We start from the raw sequence: 15887 nt of genomic DNA, 5'->3' as shown, positions 1-15887 counted from the left end.
CACATTTGCATTTGACTCTTAACATTTTGGCCTTGTCCCCTCCTGTGGAATACTCCTGTCACGTCACTGTTCTTCATGACAACAAGTTCTTTGAAGAGTTCCTGCAAAAACATCCTACATTCTTTTCTCATGATTTAAACATTCCCAGGAAGAACACTCTTTGCACAATAGATATTACTCAGCCTTAAAAAAGAATGAAATTATGGCATTTGCAAGTAAATGAATGGAGGTGGAGAATATTATGCTAAGCAAAATAAGCCAATCCCCAAAAACAAAAGGCAAAATGTTTTCTCTGATATGCAGATGGTGATCCATAATGGGAAGGTGGGACTAGAGAAGAATGGAGAAAATTTGGATTGGGCACTGGGGAATGAGGGGAGAGGAGGAGCTATGGGAATGGGAAGGATGGTGGATTGAGACTGACATTATTACCCTATGTGCATATATGACTGCACGAATGGTGTGACTCTGTATTGTGTGCAGCCAGAGGAATGAGAATTTGTGTTCCACTTATGTACAATAAGTTGAAATTTATTCTGCTGTCATGCATAACTAATTAGAACAATTTTTTTTTAAATTTAAAAAACAAAGAAAATAGAACACTGGTGGATTTGTGAATTTCTCACTACTTCACAACAGGAACACAGGAAACAGTAGGTGTTTAAAGTCAGAGTAACAAATCAGTAATGCAGGATTCTTCTGCAACTTCCCCCATGCTATTTTCCACAGAGATAATTCTGCAGCCACAATATAAATAGATAGTTGGCCCTCCATACCTTTTGGAGTCCACATTGCAAATTCAACCAACCATGGATAAAAAATATTCAGAAAAAAAATGCATCTGTACTGAACTTGTACACACATTTTTCTTGTCTTTATTCCTTGAAACAATAGATTTTTTCCTAAAAACTATTTACATAGACTTTACATTGTACTAGATATTATAAATAATCTAAAAATCATGGAAAGCATATGTGAAGAGATACAGAGCTTCTATGTAAATACCATGCCATTTTATATTAGGGACTTGAGCATCCAAGGATTCTGATGGGGGATGACTGTATTTACTCATGTGTTCTAATCTATAATCCACATACAAAGTTTTAGTTTTAAAGTATTAGTACCACAAAAAGAACATATCCAATACCAAAGTTAAGATTCCTTTACCCTTTGTTGTATGTGTCCTTGGAATATATTCCAATAAAGTGTGCTCTCACAGGCTTAATTTTCAGGTTACTTTATGTAATTATTTATTTTATGTTCACACTGGACACTATGGATAATGTTAAAGAACTGTAAATAATTAGTATATTATTAACATTACTCTCTTAAGATAAGTGTAAAAATATTGTGATTAACTCCACTTCCTAGAGAAATAAGGCAGAGGAATAAGAAAACTGGAAATACACACAGAGCCAAGCAATTTCAACAGGTTCTTAGAAGAGAAGTGGTAACTGATTTGGAAGAGAAGAAGAAGCCACAACTCCAAGTGTGTGTCCCAGAATTACAAGTTACAAAAGGAAGTAGCCCACACTCCCTTCCTTGGACATAAGAGGCTCTGGGGCCACAGGTGCAGTGGAGAACAGGGCTGAGGCACAGGGAGAACACAGGGGTCGGGAGCAGATGAAAGTCTTCATATAGAACAGTTGGCCTCACAGCTCCCCCTATTTGCAGATGCCCCAGAAGGCTCTCAGAGCAGCCTCCTTGGGGACCCTACACTGTCCCCTAGCTAAAGACACCTGGCCTGGATCTTTTCTCCTGAGCCCTTCAGGAACTATTCTTGATCCTTCTCTTCTATGTTCTGTGTTCCAGGAGGTAAGTTATACACACACAGTGTCCCTTGGGAATTCTCATTCTGGCTTCTGGGTAGGTTCTGCTAGATTGGCAATGCATTGGGTGATGATCCCAGACTGCAGCAGACAGAGGCTGTCATATTTATTGTCCCTTTTCTTCATGCCAGACTGTACTTTGGCAATGGCTTCATTCCCCTGCGATGACAATGGTTCCTGTTAAGGAGCCCCTCTCCCAGGGCTGGGAGCTTTTAGGAGAGTCCCAAACTTTGTACTCTTTTATTTTCATACTTCATGTGGTAGTGGCTCCCAGCTGTTGCCAGTCTCACCTGAGCACTCACCCTCTACTGTTAGTCTTTATAGGACAGGGACAGGCGGTTATATGAAGAGGCTGTGGGAGAGTCTGAGCATGACATCTATTTCCTGCGTGGACAGAGGTGCACACAGCCTCTAAAGACCAATAATGGTCAGTGCCCTGGCAAACTCAGTTCCACACTCAAAAAAAAAAAAAAAGACTCATCTTTCCCTGGTCATTGAACCGTAAGCAAAAGTATCACACAGGCAGACATCAACATGTGGCTGACCATATGCTCAATTTTTTCCTGTCTTAAATCTGAATGGACAACTGAGGATACAACTGAGGAAGACCACCATATGTAGACAAAAATAAACAAACAAAAAACTGAGGAATAAGGGGAAACAGAAACTATTGATGTAAAACTTCAAAATAAAAAAAAATATTCTCAGAGATGTTCAAAATGATACTGAATCTATAAATCAAACATAACAACATAATCTTGTTATTTTAATTTTTGATATGAAGTCAAATGTATTATTCTTCAAAAAATATTCACTGCCTCTTGTTGAGGGAACATTGTATTTGCCTACAGACTTGCTCACGTGTCTTGGTTTGGCCACTGAACTGTAAGCACAAGTATCAGACTAGGCTGACATCGATGTGTGGTTGGCCATGTGCTCATTTTTTTTTTTTTTCCCTTGCAGGAGACCAGCAATGTTCCACGTATGGATTACGCAATCAACCTGGGTCTCCGTGTGACAATATGCAGAGCAGAGCCACAGGTGACCTGTAATAGATGTATAGTTTGAACTGGCAGAAAAAATCTTTGCTGTTTCAAGTCACTGAGATTTCAGTGTTGTGACCAAAATATATATTAGCCTATGCTGAATGATACAATATTCAACATTTCAAAATTTTAAAAATGCATTAAAAGATCCGAGAGAGAAAGAAAAAATTCAACAAAACCTCTTGGAAAGTTGAATAGATAAGTTAAAAAACAGACAAGAGAAAAAGAAGAGATTCAACCAAAATAAAAATACCAACATCCTTTATTTTTATTTTTTTATTTTTTTTAGTTCTCAGTGGACACAACATCTTTGTTGGTATGTGGTGCTGAGGATCGAACCCGGGCCGCACACACACCGGGTGAGCACGCTACCGCTTGAGCCACATCCCCAGCCCCACCAACATCCTAATAATATGTTTTAGAAGTGAGAGAACATAGAAAATTATTGGGAAAAAATATTCAAGAAAAACAAAACATGAACCTCAATTGAAGGATGTAGGGTTCTAGAATTAACATCCATTATCAGCCAAGCACCATCAAAAAATGTCTAACACCAAAGCACATTCTCAAGGAATTTCTTATTACCCAAAGTGAACAGTTCTATAAGATTCTGTAGGGGGAAAATGGTTACACTAAAAAGGAACAAAAATTCACTGAAAAGAATGGCATCAGGAATTTCAATGATAGCAGAATAAAGGTCTTCAGAAATCTAAGAGAGATTGATAGCCAAACTATCAATAACATATGGGAAGAATAGGATATTTTCACTCATGCAAAAGCCTATAATATTATTTTTTGAAATGTCTTTCCAATAAAAGTCTTTGAGAATGCTCTCCCATAAAATGAAGTTATAAGCCAAGAAAGATAAAAGACATTGAACAGAAAACAATGTATCTAACCCAAGACAGCACTGAAGACAAGACACAGAATGCTGTCTCTACTCATCTGTGTAGCAACCAGTCCACACTGGAGTAGAGATTTGAAGGGCTGAAGGGTGCAATCATGACTATTGCTAAATGTATACTAAATGATATACACTCATGCACTGCATATGTTTCACTGAATGACAAACCACTTATCACAGTAGTCCCATAAGATTATATTACCTTGTGACATCATAGGTGACATCTTAGTCTGTGTACATATGTTATGATGTTCACACTGTGATAGTAGGAGCAAATGTGACTCCATTTTGTTTTATGACTTCATCCTGTAAAACAACCATGCCAAGTAGAAGAGTCATGACTGGAGCAAGATGTTCTTTTCCTTTGGCTATAGAAACCTTTAAGAACACGGAACTACCTAATGGGGTATTGTTTCTATAACTAGGGTAACGGGGCTCTGTTTCTGTAACTGGGGTGACTGGGCTAACTGTGATTGGTCAGGCTTCCCTCTGCTTAACTGCACTGTCCTGCTTCTGTAACCTGGCTTGCTTGCATTGGCTAGACCCCCTGAACATCCCTTTTGCGGTTTTCAGGCTTATAAGGAGTGCCCTTGCAATTGTTCAGGGCTGATCAGGGGAACAGTTTTATGCTCTGGTCAGCCGCCACCGGTGTGCTTCAATAAAGGCTTGATTGATTATATGTGAGTGGTCTGGAAGTCAGTTTATAAAACCCTGGGACGAAGCTTTAACTATAACAACACAATGATGAAATCACCTATTGATGCATTTCTCAGAATGTCCCATCATGAATAACACATGACTTTAGTATAAAAGCCCCCTGTGCATTTCCATCTTGATAGGATGGCATGACAAAGGTTTAAATCTGCCCCAGGAAAGACAACACAAAGAAAAAAGTTTTCCATTATTTGACAATCATAAAAGTGATAAGTTTGAAAATGTAGATGGATGAATGTCTATAGTACATCCATTCACCAGCTGTTAAAAAGAATGAGGCAGATGTGTGTTTATAATAAAGAATAGTCTATAAGATGCATTTTAATAACAAAATCAAGATATACAAAAAATCAAAACATAGAATAGTGTATGCAATACCAGATATGCCAAAACACAACATTTTATAGACCCACAGAAATGTCCATATATACAGAAAATATCATATTTGAAGTAGGGCCACCAGATAAAATTTAAGATGCCCAGTTAAATTTGAATATTGAATAAACAATGAATATTATATTCAATGCAATATTTGGGAAAAATAACTAATTATTTATATCTGAAATTCAAATTTAACTAACAACATGCATTTATATTTGTTAAATCTTGCAACCCTACTTGGAGGTGACGAAGTATGTGAAAATTAGTGTTTTGTTTGCAAAAATTTACATGATGGCCTGAGCACACACAGAAAAGGAAAGCGACAGCCCCTCCAAGCTCATATTTCTAAATCTGACACAGTTTGCATGGTGTGCCCCGCTGTTGTGAGATGTGGCACCTGGTTAAATTACTAGGAGGCACTGATGCTGGTGAAGGTGGCTTATCACCCAAGGAACTCACTGGCAGAGAGCAGCCTGTGTCTGCCCTTCAGGCACCAGTGGAGCTGAGGGCAACTCCAGACCATATGTACTGTTCAGATACTTCAACAATTTTATCCTAACAACAAATAGCCACCATCACTCTGTTTCTTCCTGTGCCACACTCTCCCTAGCCCCACCCCAAGGCAACACTGTTCTAACTCCCCGAGGTAGAATCCATGTTTATAATTATTTTAGCAAATGGATCTGAAAATATTACAGTATTTTGATTTAAGGGATTTAAACACTTCATTCCATTCCCTCTGCAGCCGACTATCCTGTGATTTTGTTGAACATATTTAAAGAGCTCCCACTCACCACTGAGTAAATGTTAGTGACACATTTCTCTGGGGCACAGAAATAAGTTTTCCTTCCCCTCCTACAGAGTGAAAGGAACACTTCCTTGGGTGCAAAGACAGGTGAATTCTCCTTCTTACCCTTTTTCAAAAATCTCTGCTCAAACCCAGCACACTTCTCTTTCCCACCACCAACTGTGACTGCTAAAAAGTAAGCTTTCCAGTGTCATTTATTCAATAAGAATTTATCAAGTGCCTACATTGTGCCAGGCTCTGGAGACACCAGTATGTCCTGGTGCTGCCAGGGACGTGGTGAGATGCTGAGCCCTGCCAAAGCAAGCAGTCTCAGCTGAGGGGACTCAGAAGACTGTCCCATTCCAGCCCTTATTGTTGAAGAGACTGCTGTTCAGAGACCCCAGGAAGGCTGCTCAAGGCCTGACGCTGGCTGGCAGCTAAACCAGGACTGACCCTCTGTGTATTAGACCTGAACCTTGGCATTTCTGGATTTCTTACATTGCTTTCTTCTTTCTCTCCTGGGCCACTCCTGCCCCACCACTGGCTTGCCTTTTCCTTTCAGACTTTAACAAAATGCCACACACCAAGAGGACTGAATTTCTGAGTAGGCACTGAGGAGCCTGCTGCTGTCCCCCATGGAATGTATCTTGGTAACATGAGTTAGGAAGTATTCAGTCATGGGGCTCCATCCTAATGACATTTTCTAACCCTCATCACCTCCCAAAGGCCCCAACTCTACACATTGCAGTCTGTTTCCAGCCTCTTACTACCACAAAATGGGAATTCAACTCATGAATCCATGCAAGACACACTCCAGCCACTTCCCAACCAGAACTCTCCCAGAGACCGGTATGTGGCCTGTGAGCTGTGTCTCCTTGTGAGTCACAGTGAGCATCATCCAACACAGCAAGCCTTCTCCTCATGTCACATGGTTCCTCTTCTCTTGAATCTCCCAAGTAAATATTCTCCCTTCAATTACTGGAAGCAGCTCTTCTTTTCAGAGGATCCAGTTGAGAGATCACTACTATCAGATCTCAAAACCCAGGTTGCCAGTGTCTCAGGGCACATCCTTCATGCCTCTCTTGCCCATGAATTTAGTTAGCAATTTTTAAAAAATTATTGAGCACTTATAACCCTCCAATTCTCCTTCCCTGCCTTATTTTCTACATGGCACTTATTACCATATAAATTATTTTGTTCATTCTCCCCACACCCCACCCCATACCCTGCCAGAGAATGTGAGCTTTTGGGTTTTGTTCACTGCTATTTCCTCAGCACAGTGAGCAGTGCCTGCCACAGAGTGGGAACACTGCTTGGTGAATGAATAAATGCTACACACTAAAAATTAGACGAATCAACAAAACAGACTGTCTTCCTTCAGCAGAAGATCTGACTGCCTCATGCCATGTCCTCTACCCTGCAGATCCTTTCTGCATCTGGCCCTGGGTATGCTCATTCTAAATAGATTCATTCCAGTATGTTCTTCTCATGGCATCTGCTTGCACCAAGGATGGACTTTCCTTGCCCTATAGCTCTCTTTAAATATGAACCTCTCCTCCAGCCCATGTTTGCTCCTGACTTGTCAGAAATGTATCTGTTTCCTTCTGGAATCTAAGATCAGGTGTTTCTAATCCTACTTCTGGTCAGAATATTTCCTACTTGAGCCCTGTGGCTGAGACTGTTGTTTGTCTCTCCATCATTGCATTCTACCATAGTGACAAAACAAATAATATTTACAGTCCAGTGATCCACAAAGAATTTTGTCAGGAATTTTGTAAATCATTGTTAACCACTGGCAGCCTGAAATTGACCTCAGTAGTAGTATTTACACCACACAAAACAGCAAATGCTACAATTGGGACTCCTTCCTTCCCTCTTTCCTCCCCACCCCCTCTTTCTCGCTGGGTTGTGAGGTGGGATGGATAAGGCTGGTTTAGCACACCAGGGTGAATATGCTGGACTACATTTCCCAGTGTCCTTTGCACTAAGAAATGGCTAAGGAGTCAATGAGATTTAAGAGAAATGTTAGTGGGACTTCCAGAAGATTCTCTTAGAAAAGAGAGTTCCCATGTCTCAATATTGATGCCTGAAATATGAATACAATGATTGGAATCCCAGCTGTCATTTTTGATCATAAAGTCAAGGAGAACTGGATGGAGCTTGGTCCCTAATGATTTACAAAGTCCTTAATTCCCAGGCTGAGGATATAGCTCAGTTGGTAGAGTGCTTGCCTCACATGTAGAAGGCCCTGGGTTCAATCCAAGCACCACAAAAAAAGAAAAAAAAAAAAAAAAGAAAGGCCTTAGTTCCCTAACTCCAGTGCACAAATAAACTACCCTTTCTAAGTAATTTTTTTTTTTTTTTAATTTGGGAGTTTTCTGTTAAGAAGTGACATCTAATCCTAACTAATACAGGTCCCTGCTGAATTTATCACCAAGCAATACCAGTTTCCCATGCAATATTATTAATGTCCCCTGGGCAACATGGCTCACAAACATTATTGCTCATGCTCTTAATCTGTGGCCTACAGTTGCCAACTTCCTTACCTTCAGACTTACCCATCTCTTGAAGCAGCCACTAGTGTTCTCTTTCTTAATTTTGACATTTGGCATATGATAAAGTCTACCCCATGCCCTGCATCCTCTTAGAAATGTCTCTTTCAGTTCAGCCTCTTTTAGTTTTCACCTGCTACAGCAACTGGCTGGTGCCTTCTGCCATTGTTATTCTCATGGTGGAAACTGAGCTGAGACTGTTCCCCAGGAGTAGGAGGGAAGATTTGGCAGGGGCGATCAGCTCCACCTAAAGATGACCAGGAATGGGCAATGTATTTGTTAAAGAGTGAAAATGATCATGTCAGTGATCCCCATTTCCTATGGAAATTAACAGCCTGTACTATTTGGGGACCAGAACACACACTGTGTGTTCCTATTTTTAAACAATGTTTTAGTGTAAGAGAAATTTAATCTATTTATAAGGTGATTCAGAGATTGATTTGTTTTTCCAGAAGTAACTTAATTAACCAGCTGTTAGGCATCATCTGTGTAATCTCTAAATTAACAAAATAAGTCCTATGAAAAAAAATTTGCCAATTTCATTACTGAATAATCACTTATATCATGCCCAAAGACTTATGGAGCGTGACAATGTGTCACTCCTGGAAAGTGGTTTCTGAAAATCCATATTTAATGCCTTTTTATTACTTATTATTCTTAGAGAAATAACAGAGACACATGGCTCTTTTGTTCTTGTTGATTAGGGTAATTTAATCTTCTGGTCAATTATACATTTTTATATTTTAATGAAATGAAAATGAAGATGATCTATCTGTGTGAGTCTAAGCAGAAATGGCAGTATTTTGTTTCAAATGTAGCATATCAAAAACTATGCATTTAAAACCAGAGTGGAGGCTTACAGTCAAAAAGATAATTAGCTCTACTTTGGCAGCTTTTGTAAGCAACTGAAGTGTCTTTTAAGTACTGCTCAACTACATTCACCCCTTTTAGATGCTGCTTGATTATGTTCATCTTATTCATGCCTTGCTATGATGTACCTGGCTGTGTAACATGTAGTTTAATTAAGGTCATTTCTCTTTCTTTCTCAGGGCAAGTAAATCTCCAAGAAACTGCCAAGTTCATAAATCACCACTCCCTTCTACTCTCCAACACTATAATATAATCTCCTGAACTAAAATTGAGATGCCTTTGTAAAAAGAAGTGAACAAATATATGTTCTGAAGAAAAAACTGTTTTTCTATTTCTATTTTTACCTCTTTAGCAGAATTTTGCATAGAAATAATTTTTATTTTTAAACTTTCTTCTAGAGATAATAATATCTGCTTATAAATCATTATTTGGGCTCTGAAGTTATTTTTTAAGTAATTAGCATCTAAAACTGTATTTTTAGAACTAAAATTACAAATTTCTAGTGTTCAGTTTTTTCCATTTTTATGAATTCTTTCACTTACACTTAAGATTTTAAAAGTTCTATGAACATTGAGTTTAATATAAAAGTATAATGGAAAAACATTTTTAGAAATGTAATGGAAATAAAGTAGCAGTTAAGGCTATAACTTACTCATACTCGACAAAATTGAAATTTTGGCTTAGTGGATTCACTCACTATAATGAGCAGCAACTGTTTAGCAAGATATGTTTTAGTATCACTATTTTCTCCAAACCAAATTTTCACTTTATCTTTGTGGGTAATGATTCTGCTGAGGGCCACATGGCCCTGTTGTGGGGATCAAATGAGATCCTTGGAGAAGTTCAAAACAGAATTTCCAGATTGTTTTTTAGTTAAGCCTTATTTTAAATAAGCAACTGATCCAAGAGGCTATAATCATGTATCAGCTTGTTTACTTGATGAACATTGAGAGGATAAAAAGTTGTAGATACACGTGATTCTGAGAAAGCAAAGTCTATAATACCCATTGTCTTTTATTTTAAAATAAGGAAAAGGTTAGGAAGGATTCACAAGCAAGTTACCAAAAAATACAATTAAATCTATATGAATGTTTTTATCTTGTCAACAAAATGTTGAGTTTCTTACTTAAAAGCATAAAGAGCTTTCCTGTCTTATTGAAATATCTGAAGTTATAACTAGGACTACTGGTTAGAACCTTGAGCCTAAGGTATTTGTAGAGAGAACAATGATAGAGAAGAATGTGTTTACCTACAGGAAGATGAGTGTGTTTAGTAAATGGTGCTGCCCTGCTCATTAGAATAGATAATAGAAATAGAAAAACACACTCATAGATCATGCCAGGATTATTACAACAATAGGAAATGATCTTGCAGATTGTCTTAAACTCAGGAGCATATCTGATGCCCTGCAAGATGTATTTTTTCAAGTGAAAATAAAAGGAAGACTGTATTAATATTAAAAGGTAAAACAGAAGTTCAACTTTCCACAACATGTACTTATGACTAACTGGCCATGAAAATTCCTGAGATAACTAACTTATAAAGACAAACTTAAAGATAAAATAATAACTCACTTATAAAAACTTATAAAAATAAAAGTGGTGATTTTGGGCTCAGAGTTTTGGAAGTTCTGGTCCATGATCAATTGGCCCCATTATTTTGGGCCTGGGATGAGGCAGTACATCATGGTAAGAGCACATGGTAGAGCAAAATCGGTTATATCACAAGCCAGGAAGCAAAGAGAAGGAGGAAGGAGTTGAGTGCTATAATCCCCTTCAGAGGAACACCCCCATGACCTGAGGACCTCCAACTAGGCTCCTCCTACTGAAGACTCACAGCGCCTCCCAATTGTACCATCCTGGGGACCAAGCCTTTAACACATGGGCCTTGGGGAATTTTCCAGATCCAAACCATAACAATATGCCAAATTTAAAAACTTTAAAAAGTATAAAAAAATGTATAAGTGGAAGCTATAACTTTTTTAAAATAGGTAGGAAAAAAGATATTTTAAATAAAAGTGGCAAATGTTAATGCAAAAAGACAAATATTTTAAGATGATCTTGATGCCTTTTCCTGTAAGGTACTGCATAATGAATGCCACATTATTGGAGGAATATCATTAATCTTCAAGTCCACTGGTTGTCCCTTTTAGACCTACCCTATCCTTTTACCCTGATGTCACCCTTCCTCTCTCCTGTTTCATCCCTATTTCTCCTCTTCTCAACATTCCAGGGTCTCCAGACCCTACCCTCCAGGAAGAAACTGAAATTATCTGGTTCTATAATCTAGCTTTTTAACTCAATTACCTTCTCCCAGGCAACACACACACACACACACACACACACACACACACACACACACACATCAAGCAACCTGTGATCAGTGGGCCAACCTCCTCACTGCCAGTGCTACAAGAACAAAGAGGGTGGTCTGGCCCGTGTGTTTTCTGTAATTTGGTGGCTTGCATTAATGGATGGTCTACTATGGCTTCTTACATTTTGGTTAGCCAAATGACAAAACTTTGAGAGCCCTCCCTGGACACTGCTAAGGCTGATCTGGTCATAAGCAGGGCCATAAAGACCATTCAGAGGTGGAGCAGGGCACAGTGCCATTTAGTGTGACTGTGTTATCAGTTGTGTGCCTTTCAGTAAGTGCTACTTGGAGGAGAAGAGAAGGCCCTCTGCCAGTGCTAGATGGCACTGGAGCAAGGGCCTTCACAATGGATCTCCCTCTGACAGATCTAACAACGGTCTCCAAATCAGCTCTGTGCAGTTCAGGCAGGATGAACATACACGCAGAAGATAGTATAAATCTGTCTGAAGATGTGTAGAGCAGGCTCTTTGAGTGGGAATGCCCAAGTCATACTACACATCAGAGCAAATTAGAGTGGGACCTGAGGGAAGGATATCAGAAATACTGTACAAGTACATATGGAAAACTCATGTACATGAGTACCTACTGTATGCAAGGGCTAACTCTTTCTGTAATATTTGATAGCTCTCAGGAAAGAAGGAAATGTGGATTCATATATCATAATCTAAATATTTGAATGTTCTAAATCAAGCGAATAGCTAGAAAATAAAACATACTGTGTCCCTCCACTTTTATGAATATTCTTTCCTAACAACCTAAGGCCAGTTTCACATGTAGATTGCTCAAGCCCCTTGGAATTCCTGACCACCTTTTCTTTCTACTCCAAGCTCTGCTCTGCACCAAAAGTCACCTTCTGGGTGCTCAGTCTAAATGCCCCAGTCTGCATACCCAGCCTCTTCGCTGTCTCCCTGCCTCCAGCTCAGGAATACATGTTGTAAGGATGCCACTGACGCTGACCTGGGGAGACTGGTACAGGCCCTAGATGAAGAATTGGGGGCTGTTTAGGTAGAGAAATGCCCATATTCAGAGCATGGCTTAGAGAAGGGAAGTATGGACCCCAAGTGGGTACTTTCCCTGACCCCATTACTCCACCCATATGGGAGGCATGGCTGGAGGAGGGGTGGAATGCGGGGGCGGGGGGTTGTAAAGCCCCAGGAAGGGAAGTATCCCTATTGCTGGGTGGTGGGTGATGCTTGCAGGGACAGACCGGGTACAGCTATGATAAGATCAGCCAATCTATCTTAGTAGCTTCCAATCACAGGTGGTTTCTGTTTCTTCCAGATAATAGAAGCCATATTAATTGGTCCAAATTTTACCTTAATACTCCAGAGTGACCTAGAATACCACAGTAAATGATGGATTCTGTCTTCTAGACCATGGGAAAATAAGTGGCAATAAACTTGACATTTTGCATTGAATGGACTTTGAAGCTCTTCCTCTTCTCTTCTTTCCCTTTCTGAACAATAAAGTCCAATTCACTTTAGGTAAAGTCAAGTGAAGAAAGCAAAGTCTGCCTGAGTGAGGAAGGGAGTAAACTGTGGTGTCTGGGGCCAGAGTCCTGGGGAGGGTGAGAAAATGTTTCCACAGGGAGCTGGCCTGGCTTGGGCATCAGGGCCTGAGTGAACAAGGAGGGACTCTGCATGGGGAGGGGGCAGGGAAATGGCAGCAATGGAAGGCTGGGTACAGCTTGGGAATTGACAAGTGTGTCAGTATGCTAAGGACAATGGGAACAGATTTCTCACCACTGGAGAAGTGGAGAGGGTGAAAAAAAGCCTGCATAAACAATGCCATTTATTTGGAATTGGAGATAACAAGATTTTCAACACAGAGAGAGAGGTATAGACATAAAGATGTAAATGTGGATATGTATAGATATGTACAGATGTTCTCTGTGTTAAGAGGCCTGGGGACATCAAACAGCCCAATAGCAATGAGCATATGTGGTGCCCACATTCTGATTTCTAAATCCCATTTTCCATTATGAAGAAGCAGGACAACTTGGAACAGTGGCTGATTCCAGAGCTGGAGCAGGGAATGTACAGAATGATCCTGGAAGAACCTCTTCTTGTGCCAGAGGTAGGACAGTGCTCAAAGAATAAGAACTGCCAAAGGGATGGAACCAGCTTGAAGGGGCTCCTACTGACCAGACCTAAGACACTTTTGCACATTCAGATACATCATGATAGTGACAGAATATATAAGGCATAGTGTAAAATTGCAATCCACAGAAACATGTTGCTACAAATAAGAAAATAAGAGAGTAACTTCAAAGTTTCATTTGCATAGTATGCAAGACTTTCCTCCCATAGTACTTGTTATTTACTACGGGAGAAAAAGAATAACTTTAGAATAGGGAAGTTAGCAGGTACCACTTTAATCAAGTAATAAAGGAAACATGAGCAGTAATGAGACTAACTGAAATATACCCATTAAAAAATGTAAAGAAATACAGCATCACTATCACATTCCTGCAAAGAGTCACAGTTGAAGTTAAGCCATGAGGAAACATCAGACCAACCCAAACTGGAGGACATTCTAATAAATAGACCATAATATTCAAAGTCAAGGTTGAGTCAAGGAAAAACTGTAAAATTATTCAAGACTGAAGAAACCTTAAGAGATGAACAGCTGCTTGCAATGCAAGATTTTAGGCTGACTTGTTTTGCTAAAGGATGCCTTTAAGACAAATAGCAAAAGGTAAAGGGGTTTGAGAATGAGATGGTAATAATGGGATATCATGTGGGCAAATTACTTGCAAATGAGTGAGGAAAAAATAGTTGTGTACTGTAATTACAGTTTGCCTTCAAGTTTGAAATTGTTTCACATTCTTTTTTTTTTTTTATTGGTTGTTCACAACTTTACAAAGCTCTTGACATATCATACTTCATACATTAGATTGAAGTGGGTTATGAACCCCCAATTTTACCCCAAATGCAGATTGCAGAATCATGTCGGTTACACATCCACAATTTTACATAATGCCCTATTAGTAATTGTTGTATTCTGCTACCTTTCCTATCCCCTACTATCCCCCCTCCCCTCCCCTCCCTTCTTCTCTCTCTACCCCATCTACTGTAATTCATTTCTCTCCTTGTTTATTTTCCCATTCCCCTCCCAACCTCTTATATGTAATTTTGTATAGAAATGAGGGTCTCCCTTCATTTCCATGCAATTTTCCTCATCTCTCCCTTTCCCTCCCATCTCATGTCACTGATTAATGTTACTCTTTTCTTCCTACTCTTCCTCCCTGCTCTGTTCATATTTGCTCTCATTATATCAAAGAAGACATTTGGCATTTTTTTAGGGATTGGCTAGCTTCACTAAGCATAATCTGCTCTAGTGCCATCCATTTCCCTGCAAATTCTATGATTTTGTCATTTTTTATTGCTGCATAGTACTCCATTGTGTATAGATGCCACATTTGTTTTTATCCATTCATCTACTGAGGGGCATCTGGGTTGGTTCCACAGTCTAGCAATTGTGAATTGTGCTGCTATGAACATCGATGTGGCAGTATCCCTGTAGCATGCTCTTTTAAGGTCTTCAGGGAATAGTCCAAGAAGGGCAATAGCAGGGTCAAACGGTGGTTCCATTCCCATCTTTCCCAGGAATCTCCAAACTGCTTTCCAAATTGGCCGCACCAATTTGCAGTCCCACCAGCAATGTACAAGTGTACCCTTTTCTCCACAACCTCTCCAGCACTTGTTGTTGTTTGACTTCATAGTGGCTGCCAATCTTACTGCAGTGAAATGGTATCTTAGGGTGGTTTTGATTTGCATTTCTCTGACTGCTAGAGATGGTGAGCATTTTTTCATGTACTTGTTGATTGATTGTATATCCTCCTCTGAGAAGTGTCTGTTCAGGTCGTTGGCCCATTTGTTGATTGGGTTATTTGTTATCTTATTGTCTAATTTTTTGAGTTCTTTGTATACTCTGGATATTAGGGCTCTATCTGAAGTGTGAGGAGTAAAGATTTATTCCCAGGATGTAGGCTCCCTATTTACCTCTCTTATTGTTTCTCTTGCTGAGAAAAAACTTTTAAGTTTAATTAAGTCCCATTTGTTGATTCTTGTTGTTAACTCTTGTGCTATGGGTGTCCTATTAAGGAATTTGGAGCCCGACCCCACAATCTGTAGATCGGAGCCAACTTTTTCTTCTATCAGACGCAGAGTCTCTGGTTTGATATCAAGTTCCTTGATCCATTTTGAGTTAACTTTTGTGCATGGCGAGAAGAGGGGATTCAGTTTCATTTTGTTGCATATGGATTTCCAGTTTTCCCAACACCATTTGTTGAAGATGCTATCCTTCCTCCATTGCATGCTTTTAGCCCCTTTATCAAATATAAGATAGTTGTAACTTTGTGGATTAGTCTCTATGTCCTCTATTCTATACCATTGGTCCGCCCGCCTGTTTTGGTACCAGGACCATGCT

General features: G+C 39.5%; 1 long non-coding RNA gene across 10 annotated transcripts in view; it reads right to left on the bottom strand.

The window, feature by feature from the left end:
- LOC308631583 overlaps nucleotides 1–15887 on the bottom strand; it is a 186775-nt gene that overhangs the window by 53779 nt on the left and 117109 nt on the right. The window contains exon 4 of one of the 10 annotated variants that reach the window (XR_014018268.1): nucleotides 3982–4085. The exons of 7 other annotated variants lie outside the window; for them this stretch is intronic. This is a non-coding gene — a long non-coding RNA (uncharacterized lncRNA). Of the gene's footprint in view, nucleotides 1–2688; nucleotides 2876–3981; nucleotides 4086–8286; nucleotides 8461–15887 lie in introns of those variants that run through there. 2 more of the 10 variants (XR_014018271.1, XR_014018272.1) reach the window with 2 other exon arrangements.

Source organism: Spermophilus citellus (assembly GCF_964194105.1).
Source record: "Spermophilus citellus genome assembly, chromosome: 12".
Lineage (NCBI taxonomy): Eukaryota > Metazoa > Chordata > Mammalia > Rodentia > Sciuridae > Spermophilus > Spermophilus citellus.
Note: the sequence above shows the minus strand (reverse complement) of the source record. Positions and strands in the feature narration are given on the sequence as shown.